Source organism: Gymnoscopelus braueri (genome assembly GCF_963280865.1).
Source record: "Gymnoscopelus braueri genome assembly, chromosome: 20".
Taxonomy (NCBI): Eukaryota; Metazoa; Chordata; class Actinopteri; order Myctophiformes; family Myctophidae; genus Gymnoscopelus; species Gymnoscopelus braueri.
In genome coordinates, this window is record NC_137622.1 from 2858810 (window position 1) to 2869469 (window position 10660).

Consider the following 10660-nt stretch of genomic DNA (forward strand, 5'->3'; position numbering starts at 1 on the left):
TCTCTACGCTGTACCATCTGTGCTACGCCTGACTGACCTCCCATCCACTCATAAGTCATGCACTTCTACAGAGAAAAATATGAATTATTAATTGCGGTGGTTTATCCTTAGTTTTGAAACAAACAAACAAAAACAAAACTTGCACAATCCAATATTTCTTCTGCAGATGTGTCTGAGATGAGCTTAAATAAGATTTCGACATGCTGCTCTTGCAGTCAAAACAATAATTTGTTGAATCTGACATTTCAGGAATGTTTCCATCTTTTAACCCATTAAAACTTGGAAAGCATCTGTGTCATTTTAGATTTTAGGCCAAATACATACAATTTTGGGGGTCCTTGACATGAAAAGGTTTGTGCACCACTGATATAGCAACATACTTTTTTCAGAATTTGGAGAATCGGCCTCAGGTCTTAATGGGTTATGGATATTTTTCTACCTTTTTCTCCATGGCTCTTATTTATTCAGCTATTACCTCTCTGTCACAGATACAGTCCACAGCTAATTATACTCTGTCAAGATGCTGTGATTTTGATCCTTGCCTTTAGAATGACTTCTTTCTGATGTACGTACATACACATGATCCAAGTCTATACTAGTCTATACTATGTACAGCATAAGTGAAAGGGGAATCCTGTTGTGATGGCATTTTCTCGTGGGAGGGTGAGAGAGATTCACATGAAGTATAAGTAAATTACTTGTAACGTAGCTTGACATATGCATGTCATTCTATACGGGCGGCTGTGCTCCGGTTCAGATATGGGACATCATGTTTCTAAGTCATTCCGCACTTACACTGCTTGGCTAAGCAGAGCTGAGCAAATGGCCGGCAGACATCTAATGGTCAGCACAATTACTGTTTCATCAGCTGCCAGCGCTTTCAAGTGCCACACATATGCACAGTCACACACACACACACACACACACACACACACACACACACACACACACACACACACACACACACACACACACACACACACACACACACACACACACACACACACACACACACACACACACACACACACACACACACACACACACACACACACACACACACACACACACACACACACATGCCTGCCAGGGGAGTGTCAACCCCCTGGGAACTTAGACAGCTGAATGAAGACATCACTACATCAGCTGTCTGGCTGGCACATTGTGCTGAGAGCAGAGGAGAGCAGAGAGAGAATGAGGCAGCACTGTTAATAGGCTGGGCTCAGAGAATGAGGCAGCACTGTTAATAGGCTGGGCTCAGAGAATCTCTCTAAACCCAGTTAAATGAGGTATAGGGGTGTAACAGTTAATCAAACTAATCAATTTGATCAATTATTAAAGGCATACTGTGTAACTTTGCCCTGTGTTCACATAACAAAATAATAAATATATATTTTTACGCGCTTCCCTTATATTTCCCTCTATATCAGCAGTTATTATCAGCTACTGGAGTAGTGTGGTGGTGTTTACCTGCAGAAACACATTGGTGTTGTCGCAGTTTGTTTTGGTCGACGAGGATTTTTTCAGTCAAAACCAAAATGTAGTTATTTAGATCTATTGTTTTGTTATGTTATGTCAATAATAAAAGAGTGGATTTATTGAAGGAGAGGCAACGTTTCTGATGACCTTCTTCCTGACCTTCCTGAAGAAGGTCATCAGTGACCGAAACGTTGCCTCTCCTTCAATAAATCCACTCCTGTACCGTGCAGTTCGGCAGTGTGTGGGCGTATTCTTTTATTATTGATGTGCACTTGTTTGCCTACGCACCTGCTCTTAAGCCTTTAATCTAGGTGTGCGAAAGTTTTTCTCAACAGTTGTTATGTTATGTAAAACATAACATGTGAGAAATGTAAGAAACACGTTTTAAAAATATATATATTCTTGACTATTCGATTCACCAAAATAGTAATCGATACAATCATCGCTAAGGATATATTCGACAGTTGCAGCCCTAATTTGGGGCAGTAAGAAAAAAAGGTGCTCAGAATGGTATGTATTATCTGTTGGCCAGAGCTCTCACACCTCTGACAGAAGAAAGGAGGAGGCTGGAATGAGATAACAACACCTCTCCTCTCCGTCCTGGAAATGCATTTTTGCAGGGTGATGATAACCTAACACAGCATGCTCTCTGACTGTCTGGAAGAAGGATCTGTCATGTTGAGCTCCCAACATCGCTGTTGACAGTGAGCGTTTGCAGCAGTCAACTCAACGCCCTCAGCCAGTGGCGTTGTGCCCATTCAATCTACTTAATGACTTTACGTCACATGTCTGTGAATTTCTGACCTTACTGTTATGAACAGTATATACCAGCTGGTATGCTCATGCACCTTATTTCTAATACCTCATGTACATAATGTTCGGATGGATATGCTGTGTATGTTGTCTTTCTTTGATTCCTTCTTTTTCTTTCTCCCCTGCCCCCCCCAGAGGAGAGGTTTCTCTTTCTGGAAACAATCAAAAACTAATTTCACCCACTGTTTTACACCTGTAAACCTGTGATGTAACAACAAAGATTCTGACAAAGTTAATAAAATATGTTATTCTGGGGGAAAAGTGCCCCTACCACCCACCCAAATCATCAAATGGACTCCATAAGGGTCCATTTGGTTCCATTTGTAGATTTTGTACACTCTCTGAGTCATGGGGGTCCTTGGAATTAGAACGTTTGAAAACCACGTGTATACAGTATACTCTGAATATATACTGAGAGAGCTAAGCACACAAAAACAGGACGTTCTAATAAGAAGATGAGTTTTACTTGACAACTGTGACATCCTTTATGCTTGGGCCTGCAGTATCTTTGATAAAGTAGAGTGCATGGTGTCACAACAAGCATATCTACATATCTAATCACAAAGCTCAAGACTGATGATTAAGTATAGCAGATACTGTACAGATACTGGGGTGTGTGTCAAACATAAAATAAGTGTACAATATGTGAGAATCACGTGCCAGTTCACCACTACAACATTCTAAGCCAGGGGTGGGCAACCTTTTAAGACAGGAGTCTTCAACCGAGGGTCCGGGACCCCTAGGGGGTCCTCAGAGCTACTATAGGGGGTCCGCCAAATGTTTGTGTGAGAGGATGTTTTTTTTACACAACCACTTGAACCCTATAGCATCCCTATTCTGAGGAGAACATTAGCCGAAAATAGCAGATCTACAAGCTCACAATGCCTCGCGCTGCGAGGCGTTGTGAGCTTGTAGATCGGCTATTTTTGGCAAAGAGGTACAGAGGTGTAGAGGGAAAAAAAGTTTAATCTGAAACACAAAAAAACAATATAGTGGGGCTCCCTGCTTCATCTCTCTCTCAGCTACGTACGGGGTCCTTGGGCTGAAAACGTTGAAGACCCCTGTTTTAAGATATAAGATCACTTAGCCGTTTTCTAAGGCTGGCGTGATCAACCAGTGCAAGACAGTGAAAACTGCCATTGCTTTTATGTCTTGATAAAGGCCGCTAATTAGAATAATACAAGCATATAATAGAACCTAATAAAGAATGAGTCATTACTTTAATATGAATATTAAAGGTAAGATACATGTTGAGTTGACTATCTGAAGACAAAAGTCGTATGCACATCAAACAATGACAATAGCGGTTAATAGATTGGAGCCCCGGAGTAGAGAGATGGTATCAAACGGGGGTCCGTGGCCTAATGCATATCAGACCGGGGGTCCTTGAAATTAAAAACGCTCAGAATCAATGAGGTAAGGTCTCCTTGTTTCCCACTGAAACAAGTCAAGTGTTGATAACTCAGTGCAGTAGGGAATGGATGGGTGCCATACACTTGGATAAAGAGCCCCTGTCAAACAACCAGGTGGGGGGGGGGACCAACCCGCCCCTCCCTTCCGTCACACCCCGAGAAACGCCAGGTCAAATCAAAGGTCACCTTTGGCCCCTGGTCTCCACGACAACAGCCTGACAGTCTGAAAGACTGTGCTAGTGCCTCCCCCCCCCTCTCACACACACACACACACACACACACACACACACACACACACACACACACACACACTGCCTTTTGTCTCAAAGCTCCTCCTGGGTATCAAAGGAGACAGGGGTGCGAGCAGCTCCAACCCAAACATTTACAACAGGCCAAACACATTTCTACACACCGCAGTGGGAGACAGACAGACAGACAGACAGACAGACAGACAGACAGACAGACAGACAGACAGACAGACAGACAGACAGACAGACATAGGACCACACTGGAAACAAGCCCTTAGGACTTTTTGTGTTATCCTTTTAGCATCATTGTATAATTGTACCACCACTGCACTATTTATTCAATCAACAATCAATCAATCAATCAATCAATCAAAGACAGACAGACAGACAGACAGACAGACAGACATGGAGGGGGGCTAAAACTTGGCACTGTCCACTCACTGTGTCCAGAGACCACCAAAGTTGACAGGATTGTGTAAAACAAATACTGTAGTGCTCTCTCTCTCTCTCCCTCTCACACACACACACACACACACACACACACACACACACACACACACACACAATTCAAAGGGCTTTATTGGCATGAGAAAACATACAGTACGTTTACATTGCCACACACACACACGAAGGGACCTGAAAGCCTTTCTCTTCGGAAATGCAAACATTATAACAATGCAATAGGTTACTCATTAGTAATAAGCAAGTGATGCAGAAAGGACCGACTACTGTACCTGATTATTAGGATTATAATTTTCTTTCTCCTTTTTCTTTTGCCTCAAACACGGTGGCGTCCAACGCAACGCAAACCCAACTATCTGCAATGAATGATGATGGTTCCAGAAATATAATAATTCGATCCAATCTACTTCATGTAAAGTTTTCCAACAGGGGCATGCTGCTCGTCATGCTCATGCAAGTAGCCATGCATCAGATCAAACATCACAATCCGGCTGCAATGCTGCGGATTGCAACAGAAACCAGTATAAAACGGACGCTGCTCACCATATTGTGCATGGTAGATACACCACAACCTACTTTCTGTATTGGACGACGATGTGGCTGGTTAGATAGCAGCAGGTTGGCTTGGACTGGAAGATTGTTTACTTCCAGATTCAGCAGCGGTCCGACGCAGAGCGAGGAGCGGAGAGACACTGGCTCAGGCTCAGGCTGCTGCTCGTTTCCCTCTCGGAGATTTGAAGAGGGAGTCTATGATCGGGACTGTGGGAGGCTGAGGGAGAGACGCATGTGCTCCTTGTCCCATGTTTAGATAGCTGTGGGGGGGGGGGGGGGGACAACTTAACTGTGTTATGTCGCCATCTAGCGTCGGAACAGTTCGATAAGAGACATGTTGCTTGGTGTCCTACGTCAGTGGTTCTCAAACTGTTTCATGTCAAGGACCCCCAAAATGATATGTATTTGGCCGCGGACCCCCATCAAAATATTTTGTTCCAGGGACTCATAAGCTTGTATATCTGCTATTTTTGAATAGCCAAAGTATAAAAGGTTAATGTGGTCAAAAGTATTGTGATGCTATATTAACACATTTAGCTGGGGGACCCCCTGGAACCCCCCACTTTGAGAACCAACGTCCTATGTTATAGAGCACCGAAGTCCTGACGTCACTCGTTCATCCCCAGGTTTGCGGAAGTAATTTCTCTATGGAGAATAACATTGGGTCATCTTAGAATCGTCTCATATAAGAATTGTGGTCCAAAAATAAACACCGCGTGTCGGCGTTATTGTCAGGGAGGAGGTTCTGTATCGTTTATGATAGTCAGTCACTTATATTTGATACAGTCTGTTTCTGGCGAAAATGTAACTAATTCGGCGGAAGTAACATTATCGTTTTCTCACCGTCAGTTGATGCTTCATATCCATAAGAGTCAAACCGCCGTGGTCATGTGTTTATTTTTGGAACACAGTTCTTATTTGACGCGATATTAAATACATCTATGGGATTCAGAACGGGGGTGGAAAACTGCAAACCAGGTAGACAAACAAAGGATGTGTAAATGACGTCAGACTTCGGCGGTCTATTAGCCCTGATACATGACTGTCATATCATGACAGTAGCTGTAAATCCAATAGTGTAAAGTAACTAAGTACATTTACACAAGTACAGTACTTGATAGCAAGTCTAATAAGTGAGGTTTTATGAAGTGATATAAACACCATTGAGCCAGCCTAGTCAAGGTCAGAAAGAGATTTGGTGTACAAGAAAAAAAGGAGGGGGCCATCTACAAGCTCTCAATGCGTTGCAGCACATTGCAGCTTGTAGATTAGCTATTTTTGCCAAATATTCAGCTCTTGTTAATACCATCCATTGGTGAAATATTTATAAAATTGAAACACATTTAATCACTGCTTTTCCATAATGTTTGCCTATTCTAACATGCCCAGAATAGGGAGGCTATAGGGTTCATGTGGTTAAAAGCTCATGTCCTCTGTATTGCAGACGTGCTGTGCAGAAGAAGCAGCGGACGTTACATTGGAGGTGTTAGTGTGGACCAGCAGCCAGCAGGACCACTCCACCTGGAGACAAGGGTAACACTTCATGTCCATGAATCATGGTCATTGTGATGCCCCAACCTGGGCTATAGTGGGTGTGTGTCAGTGGGGTTGCCTTGCCAACCAACTCTGCTTCTTCATAGGTGAGCAGGGTGGGGTTCCTGCAATCAGGCTTCATGGCTCATGGAGCAGGGCACCTGGGCCCGGTGCCTCCAGAAGCCTACAAGCTCGACTCATATTCATGACCCTCTTCAGAGAGATCCAGAGGAGACAGACCTGCTGTCTTCTACCAACCTCCACTCAGCTTTCCATTAGGTTTCCAACTTTAGGTTTTGACATTGCTTTCCATCCACACACCCTGCACTACACCATGTTCCACTCATGCATACACTTACACACTACTGACTTGTGACTCCACACCACATTGCATCCTTAGCCCTATCATGCTTTGTTTGCACATTCATTTATGCTTTATTTGCTTTTTGTTAGTCTGATTAGTTAATAAACGTTATTTGTTACACTTTTACCTTGGTCTCCCTTCCCCTTTATTTGCCATAGCAAGAGCCAGCTTTGACATTCAACTCTAATAATTAAGAGCTATTTAACTCTTATTTTAACAAAACAACTGCACCTTCAATACTATACACTTGCAGTGGTTGGAGGTGATCTCCCAACTCCTCCGTTCAGATATTTAGACCCTGGCGTCAGGTAGGACACCTACCAGTTGACAAGTAGCACTGCCTTGAGCTAATAAGGACAATATCTCCCCTGGGCCCTGGACATGAGGGAATTCTGTCTTGACAGGGCAGTAGAATGTTGGTCTATCACATAGACCAGGGTTAAAATCCTGGGTAGAACATGAAAGTTACGGATCACAGCTTTAAGCGAAACCCCTTAAACACTACACTCACTTACTGCAAGCTGTGGTGCACATTAGTACCAAAAACATTTTATTTCACTCAAGTAATGTAATGAAATATAATGTTGAGTGCTGCCATCTACTGGTAGACCAATGGCAATGACTGCATGATTCAACAGGTTGGAAAACTACAGCTTTATCTCAAACACACAAGAAGACATCAATTCAGACACATACCGTTACCATATACTTTCCACATATTCATCAAGTCAGCATGAGAGACGGCCTCATGATGCCGTTGAATACAGGTGCATACCACCGCCTGACTTGGTGGACGATTTTAGATCATACATCTCCTTCTTCTCTTCATCTTCAACTACTTCTCTTCATCTTCATCTCCTTGTTTCCTCTTCTCTTCTTCGTTTTCATCTCGTTTCCTCATTTACAACATTTATAATACAGATAAAACCAGTTAGACACCAATATGATACAGATTAAAGTGTCTTGCTCAAGGACACTTCGACACTAACTCTGGGGGAGCCCAGGATCGAAATGGGAACCTCGCGGTTGCCATCCGGACGCTCTACCGGCCAATCTACCCCTGAGCCACTGCCGCACCTTCATCTTTGAATTCTCTTCATTTTGTCCCTCTTCATCTTCGCAGCCTAACTAGGAGGCCGATGTGAGACGCCATACCGCCACCCGACTCAGAAATCGATTTGAGAAGCCACACCGCCACCTGACTCAAAAGCCGATTTGAGACGCCATATCGCCACCTGACTCCTTGTTTCCTATCGTCTTCATCTCGTTTTTTCATTTACAACATTTATAACACAGATAATACCAGCAAAACACCATTGTAATACAGATTAAAGACATAAAACAGTAAACCAAACATATTAAGATAGAGATTAAAGACCATACAAAATAACTATACATTTACAATATTATGCAGGAAACAGCTCCTGGATGCAATGGGAAGGATCATCAGTGATGATACAGGACCTGTAAGGAAAGGGGAAATGTTTTCATACTTACCCAGTTAATACTTACGTAAAAAACAAGCACGCATACAACCTCCTCTTCATGGTAAATGGTGCATTTATATAGCGCTTTTATCCAAAGCGCTTTACATAGATTGTGCATTACATTCACACACGCACATCCATATACCAATGGCGGAGGAAACCATGCAACCAACATGATTGCTCATGGGGAGCAATTAGGGGTTCAGTGTCTTGCTCAAGGACACTTCGACACTAACTCTGGGGGAGCCTGGGATCGAAATGGGAACCTCGCGGTTGCCATACGGAGGCCGATTTGAGACGTCATACCACCACCTGACTTGGTGGACGATTTTAGATGTCATACATCTTCTTCTTCTCTTCATCTTCAACTACTTCTCTTCATCTTCATCTCCTTGTTAGGAGTAGTAATTGACCACCTTCTGTCATGGAAAGACCAGATTGAATCAGTGGGTAAGAAGACAAAGCAAAGAGTCTATTTCCTTCGCCGTCTGAGATCTTTTGGTGCTAGCAGACAGATTCTTCTTTTGTTTTTCACTTCTGTTATTATGAGTGTTCTTCAGTACTGTAGTACCACCTGGTATGGATGTCTGTCCGTAGCCTTAAAGTCACAACTGCTGCAGCAACTGAACATTTGTTCAAAGATTGTTGGACAACCACTTCAGAGGCTCTATACAACTACGTATAATGACAGTATGATAAGGTTGGCAAGGAATATCACTTCAAACACTAGCCATGCTTTGTATGGAGAATATAGGTTGCTGCCTTCAGGAAGGAGATACAGTGTTCCTACATACAATAAGGTCAAACTGAAGAGGTCCTTTGTCCATCAGACGACACTGAGGCTTAATCAGGAGTTATAGGCCAGGGGTAGGCTGAGAGGTGGACACTGCTCTTGTCTTTGTATGTCTTTATGTATGTATTTTGTTTTGTTTTTCTTGTGTCATGTCAAATGTGTGTACTGTTTATTGTTGCATACATGGCTGCTGGGTCGCAAGACAAATTTCAGTGTGAACTGACAATAAAGTATTATCGTATCGTATCGTTCTCTCTTCTCTTCTTAATTTTCATCTCATTTCCTCATTTACAACATTTATAATACAGATAATACCAGTAAGACACCATTATGATACAGATTAAACACAGATAAAAGAAATAATGAAAATTAACAATAAGGATTAAACCAGTAAAACACCAATATGATGCAGATTAAAGACATATAAAAAAGAGTAGTGAACATTTACAATACAAATATAAAGATTAAAGCAAACACATTAAGATACATTTTAAAAACCATACAAAATAAATGAACATTTACAATACTATGTAGGAAACAGCTCCTGGATGCACTGGGAAAGGGGAAATGTTTTCATACTTACCCAGTTAATACTTACGTAAAAAACAAGCACGCATACAACCTCCTCTTCATGGTAAATGGTGCATTTATATAGCGCTTTTATCCAGAGCGCTTTACATAGATTGTGCATTACATTCACACACACACATCCATACACCGTTGGCGGAGGAAACCATGCAAGGCACCAACATGCTTGCTCATCGGGAGCAATTAGGCGTTCAGTGTCTTGCTCAAGGACACTTTGACACTAACTCTGGGGGAGCCCGGGATCGAAATGGGAACCTCGCGGTTGCCATCCGGACGCTCTACCGCCCACTCTACCTCTGAGCCACTGCCGCACCTTCATCTTTGACTTCTCTTAATTTTGTCCCTCTTCATCTTCGCAGCCTAACTAGGAGGCCGATGTGAGACGTCATACCGCCACCTGACTCAGAAATCGATTTGAGACACCATATTGCCACCTGACTCAGAAATCAAGTTGAGGAGCCACACCGCCACCTGACTCAAAAGCCGATTTGAGACACCATATCTGCACCTGACTCAGAGGCCGATTTGAGAAGTCATACCTCCGCCTGACTTGGTGGACGATTTTAGATGTCATACATCTTCTTCTCTTCATCTTCAACTACTTCTCTTCATCTTCATCTCCTTGTTTCCTCTTCTCTTCTTCATTTTCATCTTGTTTCTTCATTTACAACATTTATAATACAGATAATATCAGTAAGACACCATTATTACATTACATTACAGTCATTTAGCAGACGCTTTTATCCAAAGCGACTTACAATAAGTGCATTCAACATAGGTAGGGAAAGAAACTACTAATCACCAGAAGTCTTAAGTGCATTTCCTGCAAAAACAAGCAACCAAGAGTATACCTAGCGCTAAGGTAAAAGTGCAATATATCAGCTACCTACTTTCTTAAACAGATGAGACAAAATAGCTAAATCAAATGA

At 42.5% G+C, this 10660-nt stretch overlaps 2 protein-coding genes across 4 annotated transcripts in view; one reads left to right on the forward strand and one right to left on the reverse strand.

The window, feature by feature from the left end:
• n4bp3 (NEDD4 binding protein 3) overlaps positions 1-5120 on the reverse strand; it is a 48709-nt gene extending 43589 nt beyond the window's left edge. The window contains exon 1 of one of the 3 annotated variants that reach the window (XM_080416235.1): positions 4958-5120. The gene's annotated coding sequence lies outside the window, so the exon portion shown is untranslated. Of the gene's footprint in view, positions 1-4686; positions 4786-4957 lie in introns of those variants that run through there. The other 2 variants (XM_080416238.1, XM_080416236.1) reach the window with 2 other exon arrangements.
• Positions 1-10660, forward strand: part of fgf20b (fibroblast growth factor 20b) — a gene marked incomplete at its 5' end in the record, with an annotated part of 338476 nt that overhangs the window by 141666 nt on the left and 186150 nt on the right. The window lies entirely within an intron of this gene.